This window comes from Sinocyclocheilus rhinocerous, unplaced genomic scaffold, assembly GCF_001515625.1.
Source record: "Sinocyclocheilus rhinocerous isolate Xijiao unplaced genomic scaffold, SAMN03320098_v1.1 scaffold19, whole genome shotgun sequence".
Classification (NCBI taxonomy): Eukaryota; Metazoa; Chordata; class Actinopteri; order Cypriniformes; family Cyprinidae; genus Sinocyclocheilus; species Sinocyclocheilus rhinocerous.
In genome coordinates this window covers 2,576,024-2,596,109 of record NW_015638975.1, presented here as the reverse complement: position 1 = coordinate 2,596,109, position 20,086 = coordinate 2,576,024, and the positions used below count along the sequence as shown (strand labels likewise).

The 20,086-nt window shown below is 38.8% G+C and overlaps 1 long non-coding RNA gene across 1 annotated transcript in view; it reads left to right on the top strand.

The window, feature by feature from the left end:
* Positions 1–19,287, top strand: part of LOC107750652 (uncharacterized) — a 65,190-nt gene extending 45,903 nt beyond the window's left edge. Inside the window, exons 2-3 of the long non-coding RNA XR_001641165.1 lie at positions 18,749–18,956; positions 19,033–19,287. This is a non-coding gene — a long non-coding RNA (uncharacterized LOC107750652). The remainder of the gene's footprint in view (positions 1–18,748; positions 18,957–19,032) is intronic.
* The last annotated feature ends 799 nt before the right edge of the window (positions 19,288–20,086 follow it).

Sequence of the window (20,086 nt, the reverse complement as noted above, 5' to 3'; positions counted from 1 at the left end):
GGCGCTCTATGGGAGATTCCCGTCAGGAGAGATCTCCTCTCACAGGCGGAGGGCGCGCCCCCGCCCGGAGCTGTGGAAGCTGTGGGTGTGGCCTCTGAGGAGGCACAACTCATGACTTCCGGTCCCTCAACCGAGGTTGTTGAGACTATCCTCCATCCAGAGCTCCCTCTATGAGGAAACTGTATTTCTGCGGAGACCGCCAGCCCGACCCAGCTAACTGCCCGTTTGGTACAGTTCTGGAGTTCCTGCAGGCCTGTTTATCCGCAGGGTTGACCCACTCCACCCTAGAGGTCTTCGTGGCGGCCATTGCGGCCTACCACGCCCCTCTCGGTGGCCATTCAGTTGGAAGACACCCTCTTCTTACACGTTTCCTCTGCGGTGCGCTGAGGCCGAGGCCTCCGGCCAGAGAAGCTTATGCTAAGTGGTGGATCAGGATGCTATTCTATAGACTCGAGTCCTCTGATCTCCCCTATCCTTTGGGGGTCAAGATTCACTCCTCCAGAAGTTGGCCTTCGGGATGGCGGGCCCCGCCTACTTCTCTCGCCCTAGCTGTGCAGTCTTCCACACTAGGCAGAGATTTGGAAGTCTGGCGGCGTGGGCATTCTCGTTCCCCTAGCGTTTTCCGACGCAGCTCGAGTTCCTGAAGAGGAACGTCTCAGGTTATGTATGTAACCCTAGTTCCTCGAGGGAACGAGACGCTGCGTCTCGGTGCCATACTTCCGGCATCCCTGCCAGCGCTTGCCTCATTCCTGAAGCTGACGCTGGCTCCGCCGCACGTGCTTTTATAGCTTCCTGGTCATGACGTCACCCGCCCGTGACGTCCCGCTCAGCTATTGGACTGATTTCACATGTTATTCAGAGCGTGGTCACAGAAGGCGTTCCCCTAGCGTTTTCCGACGCAGCGTCTCGTTCCCTCGAGGAACCAGGGTTATATACGTAACCTGAGACGTTTTTTTTGTTATTTAAAGAGCGCTATTTCAGTTGCCTCAAAATAGCAACGTGCCAACAATGCGCCTGAACACACCTCGTTTTCAGACCAGCACGCCCATGAGCGCACAAATGTGCGCAAATGCATTTGCTATTTAAACAACGTAGCGCAGGACGTGAAAATGACAACTGTGTCGGGCTGAAACTAGCAAAAAAATACGTGCATCGCACCTGGCGCCGCATTGTGCCAAGTGTATGATAGGACCCTAGTTCATTCTTTGGCTTTTGCCTAGCACACTGTTGATACAGACATGATTTCTTTTGGGTGTCTTGATGAAAACTGACATTAGCCATTGAAAAGATACTTGCACAACTTTAGCTGTTATTTTTTATGACCTCCTGAAACTTTGTATGTTCATATCCTGATATGTGTAGTTGGGAAGCACTAAAAAGTTTTTTTGTGCCATAAATATTAAATAATATTTTTTTACTTATTATATTGAATGTTTTTTTATTTTATTTTTCTGAAAGACATTAATACTTTTTTGAGCAAGGATGCATTACAATTGATCAAAATTGACAGTAAAGACATTCGTGTTACTGAAAATAGTTTTAAATCAAAGCTGTTCTTTTGAATTTGCTAAATTAATTTCTACTATTTTTAATGACCTCTTTTTCAAGCTAAGTTATAACGTGGACTGATACAAGTTATGCAAACTTTCTTATACTATTGTACATCTGCATGCACATTTTCCCTTCAGAGGAAGCCAAGCACTGGCTACAGTGGAAGAACAGCTCCCATTCCAGGCATTTCTGTGAATGGGGAAAACAATTAACATGGACGCGACTGCCTCTTCACTTTACAGTTAATTGGCTCTCATAAAGGCAAAGCTTAGAAAAATTATGGGGAGGAAGCCTTGCCTGGGAAGTATGTGTTTACTGTGGCTTTTATGGAAAATCCCATTTAAGATGGAACAAAGTACTTATCTTTATGGCAAAGAAGCCCTCTGATAAAGAGGGAAGTGCCTTGAAGTTGTGAAATTATGCCCCTTTTATACAGTAGAGGAAAAGGTGGTTTTCCAAGCGTTTTTTGGACAGAGGAGGAATGCTCAAATATAGTCTGCAGTAAAGTTGCATAGAAGTATTGCTTTTTGTTATGCCGTTAAAACACTTTGTTTCTGTTTTCCTTTCTGTCTCCAAACATAAAGTCGTTTGATTGTCACAATGCTTTTGACAGGCAGCCATATATTATAACAAAGAGCTTGAGTCTTGCCCTGGCAAACATATGGGTCAGCACTTTTGAAATGCAGCCCCCCTGCTTATTGACCTCAAGTAATACATTTCATATCTGGCACTGGCCTGAATGGTCTGTATGCTTTATGGGTGGCATAAATCACAGGTCCATGACTCAGGTCCAAAGGGTGATTATATTTAGAACCAATTTGTCAACAGAACATGGAACGCTTAGCCAATCAGACTCAATTGTAAAAATAGCCTCTGAAATGAGTGAATTTAAAGCTGCATGTTTTGCAATTCATTTGGTGCAGTAGTTTTTAAGTATACCTTAACTGCCAAACTGTGTGTTTTTAAAGAGATAGTTCACCCAAATATGAATATTCTGTCATCATTTACTCACTCTCACATTGTTCCAAACCTGTATGACTTGCTTTCTTTTGTTGCTCTTTTATATAGAATGAAAGTGAATGGTGTGGCAAAAACACTATAACAGTACCAAAAGTACCATAACAATACTCCATATGACTTCTATTACATTGTATTTCAGGTCTTTATGCCCCCAAAGACGTTATTAACACGGCAGCTCTTAAACGTTGTTCACATTTGTGTATACATTGCAGTATAGCATGTTAAAATGTATCACATCAGGTTTGACATCACTGATATTAATGCGCCAAACTTGAAAATGTGCATATTTAAATTCCACAGATGAGATTTTCAGTTTAAGCCTTTTTATCATGCAACTTCAGAAGACTTGAAATATAGAGCATAAGCGATACAGGCCACTTTAATAATACTTGTATGGTACATTTAACCCCTTTTAAGCAAATGATGACAGACTTTTCACTTTGATGTAAACATTTTTTTTTTATAATTATGGATGGTACTTTATATTTTTTTCCCATATGCTTCTTTTTTTTAAACTTGTGTCTTCATTTCCATTGCAATTTCAAGACTATGTTTGACCTATGGCGTATTGTTCATTTAATCATCTAATGGTACAATAGCATTATCATTGTGTATACATTATAGTCAAGTGATATGGTTCTGTCTTATGCTTCTCATTGTCTTTTTGTGCCATAGTAGACAGGGAAGACTTTTGGCAGTCTGCTCTGCACATCTTGCTCTGTTAAGCTTGGCTTTATGCATTACATATTTTTTCCAGTGACGTGAAAGAGAAAAAGGACTGTAATTTTGAATTGAAAACCACTTGGCACACCTAACCCAGCATCAGCAGCGTGCCTCAAGAGTAGGGAGGATCTACAGAGAGTCAGGCAAAAGACGAGTAATAATGAAACATCCTAGCCTGAAAGCCACTGATGAGACTCTCTCACTTTCTCTCCCTCCTCATCTCCTTCCTCCTCCATCTGGACAGAGCTCAAGTATTCATCTGTCAAATCAAACCTCTTTTGCTCTAGCCCTTGCAGCTTCTTAGCATTTTCACTTCCTTTGTGTCAAAGATGGAAAAGTTTATCCTTTCAGCCTTAAATATCAGACAATTTATGCATTGTCAGGGCTACTAAAATTTTAGCGCAGCGCAGATTACGTTTGTCATGTATAATCAGTATGCACTTCTGACAAATGCACATTGATCGTACTGCCTCCCACAACAATGAAATGATCTACCACAAAATGCAACATAAGCAGGGCATTGATGAAATATTTTTATACAGTTCCATGGAGTTGTTTCATTGCAACTTATTCTTGTGAGGGGGGAAATACTGTAATTCACATGAGGTCTGTTTACATGCACTAATTTACATCTAACCGAATGAATCCAATCTGTTTTCAGATTCTGAAAGTTCTGTTTATATGAACCCTAAACTTGATTGATTTAGGCGTTTACATGTAGAATTTCCAATTCGATTGAGCCATCATCAATCTGATTGTTATCGGATTATTTGGGTGCATGTAAATGTAGCTACTAACAACAACACATTAAAATACAGTAGAGTGTGACTTGCTGTTCATCATCCTCTTTTTCCACACAGGCATACTGGGCTACATACAAGTTTATTGTCTCAAATAATGAAACAAGAAGTACTGAGATTGATGAGGTAATTGGTGAATGAGAAAATAAACCCTGAACGTACATTTCACTTGCACTGACTGATCCTTCTGGCACATTTCACATATGGATAAATATCACCACCCTGAAACCTAGTATAATACACTACTTAAGTGAGTTGGCAGCACAATGGCAGCTGCTCACGTTATGTATTTTTAATACTTATTTAAACAATGCTTTCTTTGTATCTGTCACACATCTCCACAGTATATCTCTTTTTTCCACCAGACAGTTTTACCTGTCTGGCAGCTTTTTCCCCTCCAAGTCTTAACAATAAGTCCCTTGCTGGAGTTGTCATGGACTTTGTGGCCAGCCAAAGAAAACAGTATCTGTGGGCAAGGGGTGGGCTGTGCTGGTGGAGAGGGGGCTTGGGAGGCTGGGAATTGGCCCTGCTTGTTCTGTGTGCTTTCTGTTCACAGACCAGGCATTAGATTGGAGAGATCTGTGAGCCCGCTCTGCTGGGACCCCCGTAGACACAAAGCCCATTTCTCTGGGAGATTGCTGCACTGTTTGCTGACATGAATAAAGCTGTCGTGTCCTCAGAACTGCAAATTTGCCTTGGGACATGGCTTTCCTTCTCGCTCACCTTCCACATAGTCTGTTCAGATAGATCCAGAGCTGCTTTCAGACATGTGCAGATCCAACAACTTCAACTGTTATAAAGAAGTCCGACATAAAGAAAACCAGACACATTTTCGCCGGTTTTGTTAATATTTTTCTTTTTTAAATAATAAAGCTCTGCTTGTTTTTGGTTTTCTCAGTGATATGTTTGAATAGTATTTTACGAGCTCTCCCGGCAACCGTTGAGAAGAAGTGGCATTTTGTTCGGTCTATGAGTTAACTCTTGTGCCTGGTACTAGGAAATGGGTTAAAACCACACGCACGACGGTCCAACACAAACAGTCCCAGGCATTCCTGAGCAGGCCAGTCGGAGAGGCGTGATTCCGTTGAACATGGAGCGGAGGACCTGACCACCGGACCCACGGCACACTAAAACATGTCCTCACTCTATTCTCTCATTACTCTCACACTGGGAAACACTGCCGCCCAGCTTTCTCATGCAGAGCCTACAGTACATTGATGCAGTTCTTTCATTCAATGGGCTTTTGACTTACCCACCCAGACTAACCTCAGTTAACCTAGCCATGCGAGAAAAGAACAGAAATAAAAAGGAGGACAAAATCAAGCCACTGTCTGAAAGCATGATAAGTGATTGAAAAACATTCTCGTGTCCCTGAAAAAGGATGTGCAGCAATCCCAGCAGCCCCCGCTCTTTGACATTTCATCGTGATTGACGTCATTAGTGAAAAGGGTGTAGCTTGGGTAAAGATCTGGGCTGGTAACCAAAAGATCAAAGGTTTCCTTGCTGAAATCACTTTGGATAAAAGCGTCAGCTAAATGACAGATGAGTAATTTGCTGTGTCTTTTTGCTTGCTAGATTTTTTTTTTCTTTTTATTGGCTTATTGACTTTGGTGTCTGTAGGCGATTAAAGGACTAGATTGAAGGGTCTTGCCCAATCAAATAACTATATAATATTAGATAAGGGGAATAGTAGAATACTAACTAGTACCGTAACTGGATCAAAAAGCAGAGGGTTTGTTGTTTTGGTTCATAAGCAATACAATTTATTATACATGAAACTTCCTGAAACATGCGTGTGGATGTTTACAATGCAGTTGCATTTAGATACTGTGAGTTCTCTCTTGTTTTAGAAATGTTGAGTATAAATGTTGTATTTTGAGTTCACCCAAGTATAATCACATTTAAACACCCACATAAAAATGCATTTCTCTCGGTCTCATTGTTTCCTCATCAAATATAATGCCTGCCTTACACACACATCTTAAATTCAGGCAGTTTTTTATTCCTGTGCCGTTCTTTCCTTTGAAGCTCCACCCACTTCCCATTTCTAGACAGAGTCTACTTCTGAACTTCCTGTGATGTGCAAGCCAAGACTTACAATGTATAATTAATTTTATCATCAGACAGAGCAGAGCTCTCAGCTTCTTTTTCCTTATCTTTCCTCACCTCACCTCTCCTTTCCTTTCCCTTTTCTTTTTCCTTGAACTTTTTCCTTTACTTTTCCTTTGCCTTTCCCTTTTCCCTTATATTTTTCTTTCTTTCTTTCTTTCTTTCTTCTTTTCGCTCTTCCTTTTGCTCTTTCTTTTGCTATTTTTTCAAATTTTCGTTCTGTTGCTCTTTCACTCTTCTCTCTCTGCTTTAACTGTTTCTTTTCTTTTCTCCGTCACTCTGTTTATCTCCATTAATTCCACCATTTTTCAGTCTATTGGATGTTGTGTAGTTGTCATCAAAAGCCGCCTCTCCATGGAAGTTCTAGTGTTTTGAAGGAGAAATGAATATCAGCATTAAAAATTAAATGGTATATTGCAAAACATCACTTCATAGATTCGGGGCAAGTGTAGGAGCAGCTGTTCCAGCAGCGATCTGTAAATAAGAGGAATTGTAGATAAAGACACTGAGGAGGCTGTTAGATATGCAGGAAGCAGTGGAGCACACTTTAAATTGACTGCAGGAAATTGTGAGAAAATGGTCATAAATTGTTAGGGCACACAGTTGATTTTATTATTTATTTCTTTTACGCCATGCGTTTCAGTCTCCTTCCTCTTTCTTCTCGAGATCCGTATACATCTAGTATTTGAACCCAAGGAAAAAAAGACCTTGAAAAAGCTAGGAAAAGAAATTAAACATTGATAGGAAAAGAAAAAAAAATACATCTGCAAACTATACCGCGTTTTGGAAGAAAACATGAATCAGGAATCAGAAATGGATAGAAAGTTTTTTTTTTTATGATTATTTTTTTCTTTCTAGAACGCTGCAAACTTGGGTTATTTTAGCCAAATCTCCCCAGCAGCCTCTCTTCTGCAGAGAAGAGGCAGCATGTGCTGCCCTCCACATATTTAATGAAATTTATAACAATTGTCCTCCAATCAGATTAAGTGCTTGTTTAAAATGCAAATATGTTCTTGTCTCTGACATGCTGTAATTAAGTAGAACAATGCTCTATTTTTTCCCCTGATGTACCACATCTCTCATCAAGGGCTTTGAAAATAGGACAATGATTGACCACCTGGTCTGGTTACAGTAGCTAAATTTATTAAATTCTCTTTGTCTATAGAAAATCATTGAGGAATTGTACGCATTGCTAAGGGTCAGGCTTGTTTTTCTATCTGGCATGTAATTACTCTGACCTTTACGGTACTTATTGAAGATAATGTTCTGTATCATTACATCTTTGTCACCAAATTGTGAGTCCTGAGTCCTCTGTGGAATTCTCTCTGATTTCCTTCAAGACAATCAAATGGAGGATGGCCGTGAGATCTAAGAGAGATCTTGATCAAGGACAGTGGCGGGGTTTCAGCTGGCCGTTGCTTTGTATTGGGTTGTTAGTCAAAGCTTTTGTTGTGAAGCTCTCATTCGCCAGCTTATTTCTGACCCCAGAATCTTTGACCTTACTGAATAGCTCTACTCCGTTAGTGTGAAACCAATACAAAGTAGAAAATGCTCCTGTTGGTCCATTTGGCTTATTTTGTATTCTGTGACAATTTAACGAAAATCAATTTAGCAAATTTCCAGCTGGCATGTGATTAAATTATTCTGCCATCGGTTTATTTGAATGGGGCCGCAAGGGAACACGGCGACGCAAATATTTCCTTCTTTTTCATTTGTTACGTACGGCTGCATCTGGTATCATCTCAAGTTATCCGTTCAGAGGACATTTTTGTGGCACTCAAGAGCTCTTTAATCATAGAACCAGGACGTTGTTTTTGTGGAGACCGTGGGCTGAGCGTGAAGTGAATATCCCTTCTCCCATGCAGCACACCCGGCTGACTGTGACTAATACAAACAAACAGTTTCTCCATAGAACCGCACCGCCAGAGATGAGCCCTGCCTCGTCTCTCGAGTCAGTTCATAATTATTATATTGTATCTCAATTTAACTCAATCAGAGCAGTTCACACAGTCTCCAGACCGCGTGGGACTGCCGTTTCACGAATCTGATGTATTCTGTTGCGCCGAGGAAAATTAATTGGATTAAAGATTTGATAATCAGTTTCTTTGTGCATCCAACCTCGCATTTTCACCCCCCGAACCCACCCTATATCATCTCGGCGCATCAGGAGCCGCATTCTAAGTATTTCCTCAGTTTCACGGCCAAGGTGTCGAGCCCTAGCGTCGATTCATTTAGCATAATCACTGTGTTCTAATGAAACTGTTAATACCGGAGTGACAAGCTTGCTTCTTTGCTGAAGGAATCCAATCACCCCGCCACATCTCGGAGGTGATGAATGTGTAATTACCAAGTTTGACAGACCTTGTTTAGCTGGTGCTTTGTATGAGCGTGTGTGCATGAGAATGTGAGAGGATGAATATACTGAGGGTTGTGCTGCTGACCTCCTTCCCAGGGCTTCATACTGATATATTGATGCAGGGGCTCTTACTGTTTGGATATTAATGGTCCACAGACCTCAGCGTTTTACAACAGAAGAGGAGGGGGAAGCGGCTGTTCTTATATAGAATAGTGCAAAAGCTAAAGTGTGATCAGTTTGATTTTATTATGTCTTGAATAGAAAAGAAAGCAATGTAAGTATCATACTGTCTCAGTGAATTTGTGGTTTTCAACCAGAAAGAGCTTGCTATAGTTTTCTGCATAATCTGTGTATTGACTTTTTTTTTTTTTTGATTTTGAAATGTAAAATTACTTTAGATTTTAAATGCCAATTTATTTATCAATTTAATTAATGTATTTTATTGTTTCAGCACTACATAGTTTGGCAGTAACTTTTCTTATAAGGTCTAAATTAGTAACTTAAGTAAAAAAAAATAGTATGTAATAATTTAATATTATTGTATTAAATTTTATATAAAAATATATTTTAAATAATAGTTTATAATATAATTTTTTAATTGTATGCTTTTCTTGTGTGAATTTTTATTCTTTGTGTGGAGAGTTGAAAAAAAAACATTTCACTGCATGCCATAGGCGTACTATGTCTGATTATGTATGTGTGTGAGACAAATTGCATTTTAATTTGAATATTAGTTTAGTAGTTTAGTTCAGTCAAAAAAATTTAAGTGTGTGTGTGTGTGTACCTATTTAACCATATTTTACGGACTAAATTTGTACCCAAAAGTCAGCAAAACCTGAAAAAATCGCCAAAAACCTCCCTTTGGGGGATGTCCTCATTTGTAAAACTGGTAAAAAAATAAAGTTTTTTTTTTTTTTTTTTTTTGTAAAAATGCAGAACGTTTTCAGTTAGGGGTAGTTTAGGAATAAGGGTAGATTTAGGTTATATAAAAATATAAAAAATCTGTTTCCTTCTACTAGTCACACTTCTAAATAGTAATTTAAATAAACCTAGTTGAAAACTATAGGAAAGCAACCTCCCTCTTGTTTTGTTTAAAAGGGACCATGGACAACTGACTCCTACATTTTTTGATATTCTTCATATTCTGTGTGGTCGGTTCACAGCAGTGATAGAAATTATTATTTACCTATAAATTTTAATAGATTTTTACCTTTTATGGGCATTTTTACCTTTAAAAAGCCATTTTTTTCTAAAAGCGTGGATCATCTTTTGAGTCAAATTCTTACATTTAACATATCCATTATAATAATAATATAATAATAATAATACATTTAGGCTTTTACCAAACAAATGAAATCAATATCAACGAAATTCATCTTTGCAGAAGTTGCATCTGAAGTGGCATTTAGATGTATTTACACGTTCATGCAGCAGAGAGATACAGAGAGCAGAGGAGAATTGTAAACGCATGACCATGTAGAGACAGAAATGACACGCCCTCGTGTAAATAAGATAAATAACATAAGACTATTTAGTTTGTTTAATAAAAGAACAAGATATAGACCTGTTCTATTCGAAATGTAAACTTAAATGATTTCTTTTGTGATATGGCGCTATATAGAAAATAAAATTAAATAAAATTAACTTGATCTAACTTGCCGTTGGAAGGGCGGGGCGCCCCCCTAATATAATGGTAAGGAAACACTGGATTTTGAACTTGATTTTCAGACCATTGTGTAGACCAAAGCTGTAGGCCATCAACGAAAGCCTGACAACTAAAAATGTGCTTTAAGCCTCCAGTAAATGCTGTCCAGCGTTAATTGACCTCTGCCAGGACATGAATGTTCCCTCTGCACTACTGATTCATCATTATTAGATCTCCCCCACGTGCTAGACCAGCAGCACCGGCCCAAACATGCATAATATAGATGAATTTTCACCGATGTCTCCATGACAGAATTAGTAAGACCTAGGTTGAAAATGAGATGGTTTATGATTGCTGTAGCTATTTGAAAAGATTTGGAGGGCGAAAAAGAAAGAAACTGGACTATTCTGTCAGCTGCAGTCCTCTGATCCCAGCAGCGGTGTCATGACAGGCCAAAGCTCTCCCTCACTCACCATACTGCTAATCACATGCTAATAAATGAGCTCTCATCCCTGGATCATATCCCCCATGCTAACAGCAAGAGCTGTTTTTTGTCACTCATCTTTTTCTCACCCTCAAAATGAGAAAATAGCTGCAACGCACATACAGGCTCTTCACAAGAGTGTGAATATTCTAAATAAAGAGAATATTCTGTCTTCACTGTTTTTCTTTCTCTCTTTATCCAGGAGTGAGGAGGAGATTGCATGAAATGCCACAGCAAATGCTCAAATTGTGTGGATTTTTGAGTAGCGCTGAAATTATTCATTAGTGCTTATCCCAAGATCCCAACACACAGAGTGATTTGTTTTTAATCATTCTGATGTTTTGGTTGAATGTTCTTTGGGGTGGAAACTTTGTTCATCTACTTCGGTAATGAGTGTAAAAATGGGTTGCCATCTGCCTTTTTTTTTTTAATTTGCTAAACATTCTCTGCAAATCTGTTCTCCAGAATGCAGGAAATTAATGCAAACACGTTTTTTGAACCTTGATTTACATTTGGGTTTGTAATATGACTGCCTTTGAATTGAAGCAATCATTGTACCTTTGTGCGTTGCTTCAAAAGTGCCGATATATTAACATCACTAGTCAGTTAAATGATTTGTGTTATCCACAATGACTTGCGCCAGTGTGCGGAAGACGCTGTTCAATTTGAATGTATCCATAATTATTACAGATGTGTCAAAAGGATGCTATTACAAGCTTTTTCTCAGACTTCAGAAATGTTGTATCGTAGGCCTGGAGCATCAAATGTGTGCATCGCTGAATAGCCTCTCAATGTATTCATCAAGGCAATTGAAAAAATCCCTAGTTTAGTGATCAGAGAGCGCTTCATGCTCGACAAGGAGTGACAGTACGTTTAGCCGTGAGGCTTCTTGCATATTGGGTGTCAGGTCACTGGTCATGTCTTATAAGTTTGTTTTGAAATGTTTTAATCTTTTGTTAATTGTATTTGCACACATCTCTAACACCGTGCTGTTAAGTCTTGTTTTCTACGCAACCGCTTGTGAAGCCCGATTACAGTCTTTTCAGAGAACTTTTGGCTGCCACATGCCGACGTTACCTGAAGCCAGGAACAGTCGCCGAGCTAAAGACAACTGCTGTGTTTTGAAGGGGACCTTCAGTGGCTATATTATTGATAGAGCAGGGAGGTGCGGCAGTGTTTTGCTTGAAGTGGCGGCTTCAGAAATTCTTAAATTGAATAGGGCTCTCAGGAACACATTCCTCTCACAAACCTGGGCTGAACCCATCTCCCGAACTCTATTTGCTGATTATTTAACTACCTGTAAATGCACAACAGCTCTATTATATCTTGCCGGAGGCCCTATCAAAAGGCCCTTTAATATGGCAAGCGCGCCGCACAGCCAGCCAGTGTTTTTGTAGTCGTACACGTCGTGAACTTCGGGGGGAGCGAGCACCTCCTCGGGAGATTTCTGCAGTCGGCAATGAAAAGTTTCCTATAACTATGTGGCAAATAGAGAAGGTTGTTTGGGAAATATCTATGCATTAACATTCATATATATAGTTTTGCAATTTTAGCCTTTCACCCTATTTACTCTGACGCCAGCGTGAAAAATCATATGGTTTTGGAGTCATTCTGCCAGGCGTACAGTATATTGATATTCAGGCCGGAATAGAATTCAATATGTCACCCCCCTCCCTCAGAGAATCACTCCTTTCTCTGTAATTTCCATTGAAATTTTGTGTGCAAATGCAGTAATAGACACATTTATAACATCAAAAGGATTCAATTTTCTTTTAAATCACACAACAGTATGAATAGCTTTTTCCATTGAATCTAACAACGAGGAGCCATTACCCGACACCAAAGGATAGGTTGCCTTCACTTGCTTTTTATAAAAGTGTGTCAAACAATTTCCCATGTCTCCCATTTGTTCTAAGCTAACAGGGGCTGTCAAACAGGTTTGTTTCTAATTTTTCAGGAAAATTTAATTTCTTTCTTCTGGTGCCGGGTAATCACCAGAGATCCACACGTTTATTTTTTAATGCAGGCTGTAAGTGTCTTTAATACGTTAACTCCTCCGCCCGAACGGTTTCCAGAAGCCTGCGGGTGACAACTTCCGACTGCTAATTGCACTTGGTAAATTATTTGGAAAAGATGACATGAATAGCGTTTCACTGACACCGACACACAGGGCATCAGATGAAGTGATGGCCGCAGCACAAATGGTGTGAGCGTTTTTATTTCAGCGGGGTAATGTCTCTCTTGGAGCTCTCTGTTGAAAGGATACAGTAAAGGGCTGTTTGTCATTCTGTGTATTCATTCAATTTCTCCCTGTGCCGTCCAGGTTTGTCACTCTGAAAGCCTCAGTGTTAACTTCCATTCACATTTCACTCTTTGGGTCTATTAGATATGAGTGATTGATGGAAAATGATTCGACAATATTTTATTGCAAGTTGGCAAGTGGTTAGATTTTATATATAAAAAATAATTGAATGTAAATTAACTAGTGATCTGTTATGCATATTATTTAACATTATATTAGTAAATAATATTAGTATTAATGGATATAATAATAAAAAAAAACTTTTACCATACTTTTAATAGTATTACTGTTTTTCCGTGTCATTATGATATTACTGTCATCTCAAGGAAATATTCATGTTAGGAAAATAGCCTGAAAATGCATTATGCTAATAATATGACCTAACTACTGGCTTTGATTTTCGAATGGTTAGCCGTTAAATGAATTTTGACAGCCCAGTGCTGTCATCTTTTAACACATACACACATACACTCTCTGAAGTCTACATGTTAATGGGAGTGGCCTGGTCTTCCGCTGTCATCAATCAGTTTGCACCATCCCTGACCCACCGCTGAGCAATGCTCCGCACTCATAAAGTCATGCACTGCAGCAGATGGGCCGCAATTTGCAACACGTATGTTTTTTAACATCCCGCCATCAGGGATTTTAATTATGTCTGGTCTCTTCTCGAACACTCTGTTTACAATACAAATCAGCCCACACAACTGCACATGTACGAAAGCCCAAGAAAATATAAGGATTCAAATGTCACTGCACATGTTAATTAGAGCAATTATAGTGTTCAATTCCAGTGATTAAATTTAGCTTTGGTGTTAAGATGGTCTGTCAGTCAACACAGTGTTTGGATTAGTTGTCAGATTTTGTATGAGAAATTTATATTATTGTATTACAGTATATTGACTAAAACTGGAGGCCGAAAGTGCTTTGAAATCTATATTTCCAGAGGCTATATCATGTGCGCCAGTGTTATTCATATCATTGATATTATATAAACTATAATAGTTTTAGTTTTATTGTGTTGTTGTCACAGATGTGTTAACATCTTCATTAATGCTGTTAAAAATTATTCTTTGTCAGGCATCCTTGTGTGAAATGAATTCTCATGAACTGCATGTTATAAAGGATAAGATCCACTATGCTAAAAGTTAGTTTTTTGTGTAAAAGTTTCTCAGAGCATTCTCTCCTAAATTTTTCTAGTATGTGCTGGTTATCAGGTAGTCAGGATGCCATGCAAATTAAAGGGTAGTGAAATAAACAGTGATAGCGTTCCAGAAGGCACAACATGCAAACATCTGCTGTGAACTGGTCTGAGAATCAGTTGGATCCGCTCCCATTACCCTCTACCAAATATTTACTGCCCTATTAGGACCTTCCCCAGTACCCATCATAACAGAGCTGCCCACTAAAGGGTGACTCACGATGGACTCAAACCCTTAGTGCATAACATGTTCTGTTTTGAATTTCTTGAAGGTTGTTTCAAAAACAGATGGCTTGCATAAAAAAAAAATTGTAACCCGTCAACTGTGTGCATACTGCTATCATACATGTAGCTGTTAGAGATGTGTGCTCACCAAGACACACCAGCATTGGTTTTGTTCTCAAATAATTGTTGTTCATTTTCAAGTGGCTGCCTTGAATTAATGTAGTTGTAATTTCAGTCATTTTTATGTCAGTGTTGATGAGAACTGTTTCCTTCTTTTCCCATTCCTACACTACTAATTCAGCAGCATCTGAATAAGTAGTGAACCTAGCACGAAACTTACAGCGTGACCAGTATAGTTCAATTCCTGAATCAAAATGAGTGTTTTTTAGTGAATCAAACGGAGCTTGACTGACTGTGAGACTTGTAGATATTGACTGGCTGTTAATACTGTATGACATTATGTTTTTAAAGAAATGCATTATAGCGTTTGGTCAATAGCATTTTATAAAAATAACAAATGTTACCACATTTTTTGATTTGTTTAGTATTGTTGTTAAGACTAATTTTAGAAATTAAAAAAAGCGTAAAAGTAATTAAGTCTGTGTAACATGTTAACACTCCTTTTGCGATAATTGTTTTAAATTAATTTTACAAGAATTGTTTAAATTCACTTATTATTGAAATTATTTCATCATTTGGCAATTAATTTTTTTTTTTTTTTTATATTTTCCCCCTACCAAATATTAAGAGAATCATTAACAGAAACAGTAAGGAACTGGAACATACTGTGGTAGTGGTAATGAAATTTGCATTACTTTAGTACGTCTATATACGGTACATCTATGTGTAGTGTATATACAGACATGGTTTTTTAGGCCTGATGGTGAATCCTAAGAAGCTGCCATGCTAGAGCTGCAGCAGGCCCTGGTTCTGTGGGAACAGCAAAATGAACGCCATTACACCTGACAGCATATTCAGTTCCTCAGACATCGTTGTGACAGGTGAGCTTCTTCAGGGTGGATAATTGTATCCCAGGTCTGTGGCACACTGCTTATTATTGATTCATAGGGAACAGAATGAACTCCTTGTGAATGTATAAAAATACATTTAAAAGTCCATTCTCCTCGACTAAAATCACAGCCCCCCAAACGACGTGCTTTTGTCACTCCCAGTTTGCTTTCTCTGCCAGCACTGCTTTTAAGGGCTTGGCAGAGAGGATTGAGCATATATTTAAAGAACCTGACAGCTCGGACAGTAATGCAGTTGTCTGGGCTTTTATTTTCTACATGGAATCCGCTTTGCTAAGCCCTGGTACATTAGAATGAAGTGCCATGGCGGAAAGGAACGGAAAGAGATACTCCCTGCATAAAAGTTTTACATTGCTAAAACCATGCTAAAAGAAAAATTAATATATTAATTGTAATTTGTCTTGACGCATAAGGCCTAAAAAGCTTACAACAATTAGCTAGGACTTTAATAGTTGAAATTATTTTCTGTGCACAAAATTATGTTCTAATTTATTGATTTATGATGACATTAAATTAAAAATGTAAGCAAATGTAAGTGAATTATATTAAGCCTGTTACACACAAATGTTTTTGATATCTGCAAGGTTTTCCAGCCAGAGTAAACCATAGTCAACAGTTTAAGACAAAGCCTCAGGCCCAAAATGGGCATTACAATCTGGCTTCCTCCACAAACACTCCCGATTCCTTTAACAAGCTCCAAATTGCAAGACTTTTTCAGTTTATCACCAGCATTCCCTATAATTTCTGCTTGTGGCATTGTATATCCATCATTGTAAATGCACATAAAATGCCACAGCTGTGACGTTTTTAAGAGGACACACCTAGTCAGACAGGAACGCAGAAGAATCACATCTGCTTCAACACACACTACAATAGCAACACAAGCAGAGCTGGAAGCATCACAGCCTTGGGTACAAGCCTAACTCATGTTGTTTCTTCAGTCAAACACGCAGTGTTGCAGTGCAGCCTCAGCCACAGCTGGAAAGCATCGTGAACATGAGGACAGGACTAGTGTTCTGCACCCAACGCAACGCAGTGCTCAAACCTGGCACTGGCTTTTATTCGCTCATAAAAATGTGTAAGGCCTGATTAGCTTCCCACATTTTCGGAGGATAAAGGAATTAAGGACCAATTTCCTGGTGTTGTAAACGTTAATGCTGAGAAAGAGGATGGCTGCTTGATTTTTGCAGGCTATATTTGTAGTTGAGGTGGTTGGAAGGGTGATCGTGTCAGGGGCAAACCCATGAAATATTGACGGATGAAGAATGTAATACTCCATTAACGTTAACTGCCTGTGTTTGGGACGTCTGGCTTCTGTATCCGTTTAGCGTGGTGCGAAATATCGCTCTTTTCTAAAACCGTGAGAGTGGCTTCTCTAAGATAATAACTGTGATAATTTAGTTCAATTGACACATCTACCAGTCAATTCTTCAATACCAGATGAGAGACGGGAAAAGAACGGCGTCAAATCCAAACAAAACAAAACCTCTCAAAGTATGCAGATGTAACCCATCAGTGATCATTTAGAGAATAGTCATTGACCCGTAACTTCTACAAGGAAGTAGGAAATGACTAAACATCCATGTTGTTACCCATTTGTGTCAGTGGGATCAGTGGGACCACAACCAAAAACTTCCTGAATTGACAGGAAACGCCATGTGTGTGGTGGCTGTCTGGCGGGAGCGTGGGTACAGGAAAGAGGCAGGGCCAGAGCAGAGGACTGGACTTGGCAGACCGGCACTCTGCATTTAGAGTGGCTTGTCTAAGATAATAACTGTGATAATTGAGTTCAATTGACACATCTACCAGTCAATTCTTCAATAGCAGATGAGAGATGGTGAAAAAATGGCATGAAATCCAAACAAAACAAAACCTCTCAAAGTATGCAGATGTAACCCATCAGTGATCATTTAGAGAATAGTCATTGACCCGTAACTTCTACGAGGAAGTAGGAAATGACTAAACATCCATGTTGTTACCCATTTGTGTCAGTTGGTTCAGTGGGACCACAACCAAAAACGTCCTGAATTGACAGGAAACGGCATGTGTGTGGTGACTGTCTGGCGGGAGCGTGGTTACAGGAAAGAGGCAGGGCCAGAGCAGAGGACTGGACTTGGCAGACCGGCGCTCGGCTTTTTGGGCCGAGCCACTCGACATGTGAGAGCCCAGCCTGGCCATTCATCTACACCAGCGTTGCGCGCCTCCCTGTGATTAGCATTGTCCTCTAGCAGATGGCCCATCATCTGTTTCAGGCGGCAGAGAGAAAAAGATGCCACCGCGAGAGCAGCCCTTCATTCTTACTATTGACTCATAAAGCGGCCATTGTGTTTAACCACATTTGTGCAGAATGAGGTGATCTGCAAATATGTATTTAAAAAAAAAAAACGTCACAGTATTATAATCCATATGATTTGTGCAAATACAAAATAATATTAGATTTTTTGTTTGACTTTCTGACTTTCACTTTGTGAATAACTACATTTCTGGCCTCATGAAGCCATGCCACTAGTGCCATTTCCTCTGCCATTGATAAATTGTAACAATATCAAGCCAGCATCAGAAATTCACAGGGGCTTTCTGTATTTATTTATTTATTTAAAAAAACAGTAAAAACTGTAATAATGTTATTAAATGTGTTAATTATTATTATTATTATTATTATTATTTAAAATAAATGTTATTTTAATATATTTTAAATGTAATTTGTCCTGTGATGGTAAAGCTGAATTTTCAGCAGCCATTTCCCAAGTCATCAGTGTCACATGATCCTTAAGAAATCATTTTAATATGCTGATTTGGTAGTCTAGAAACATTTCTTGTTACTGTTAATGTTGAAAACAGTTTTGCTGCTCAACATTTTGTGGAAACAGGGATACATTATTTTCAAGATTATTTGAGTTAATAGAAAGTTCAAAAGAACAACATTTTGTAACATTATAAATGTCTTCACTTTCACTTTTGATAAGTTCAATGCATTCCTAAATGATAGTCTGTACATGTATATATGCAGTTCTCAAAAATGAAATTTATATTATTTATTTTTTATGAGGAACCTAAAAGTATATATATATATATATTTATATATATATGAACAAAAAAAATGTTGAGGTCCAAGATATCACTGGAACCCACTAAGAAATTTTTCAGGATATCTTCTTTTATATTCCAGCTTTAGAACAACATGAGGGTTCATTATCATTTTTAGGTGAACTTTCCCTTGAACTGCTTAAAAGTTCATTTCTGACACCAATATCAAGTGTTAAGTCAGACACAGGTAAAGGTGCTTTCTCTTTTCCTTCTCTTCCAGACCTACTCCCATGATCGGCCTAATAATTAAAGCTATCCTGCAACCGCCGCCGTACTGCAGAGCTGCGGGCGTATCAGGAGCCCATGACATGATACAGAGGGACAGCTTAACTATTAAATATCCATCACGCCACGCCACATCAGTCCTAATGCAATCAGAAACACATGACTACATCGCCCGGGCCCCCACTTCAATCCACAATGATTAAGTAAGTCTTTAATTTCCAAGACAAATAAAAAATGCAAGATCATTTTATCATGAATGTAAATGACCTGTCTCCTCAGATGACAGTTCGATTTGATTGGGAAGAGGGGGGGATCTACTGTAGCTGCGCAGACTAATACGAGGCTTTGTGTACTTCAGAGAGGACGCACGTGGGCTGTGGTCTTTTTGCCGTATTATCATTTTAATGAAGCAGGGTATTTCTTTTGTGGTCGGGAGGCTCTAATGCAGTTGTCCAAGACTCCCCTTTCATCTGTCTTCTTCAAACGCTCTAGGTTGTTAAACAAATGGATGTGTCTGAGTATATAACGCTGATGTGGCCAGGCTGCTGTTGACTGGGCCAATTAGGGCTCGGAGAGAAAAGAATAAGGCATGTCTGTTCACTCACTCAAACCGTCATACAATACAGTCTGGCTGCTTTGTGTTTATTAAAATCACCTGGATCCTTAAGGATTTTGTAGAACACACTGTAGTATGACATTGCTCTCTTGCAATTTTCATTATCAGGACTTCCTGTACTGTTTTTATCTTGCTAATTAGCATCTAATTATAATAAAATGTTTTCCTCGTACCTGATATGTCATGATTTACCCGTTACTGTTGTCTCCATGTTTAAATGAATGAGCATCTTTAGAAAAAATGTTTAATTCTACACCTAAGAGATGATAATGATGCATACCTGTTTTCTTAAGTCATAATGGGAATGCTGAAATACGACAACGCTGATTTCTCAATGTGCTAATTACTGAGCAAGTGCTGATGCGCTAGTGGCTAAAGGTGTATCCAAGTAATATCGTCAGTCATGTTCTTTTCCATAACGTGCGCAACAAAAATATAGTTTTTGAGGAAGTATGGGTAGTTACTCTTTAAAATATAAAATTTTGAAAATGCATTGCAAGAATTGCATTAATACAATTTAAGAGTGTGCATTTCATTCAATAAATGCACATTTGATTTTTATTTATTAAACTTAAATGCACTCATAGTGGTTATTCGCTCTTTGCAATTGCAATTCAGTTGTCTCCTTATTCCCACTCCTTATTTTTGAGCTTAGTAAAAATATATTCCTTGTAATTGGTTTTGCAGACATAATTTTATTTTGTAACACATAAAATA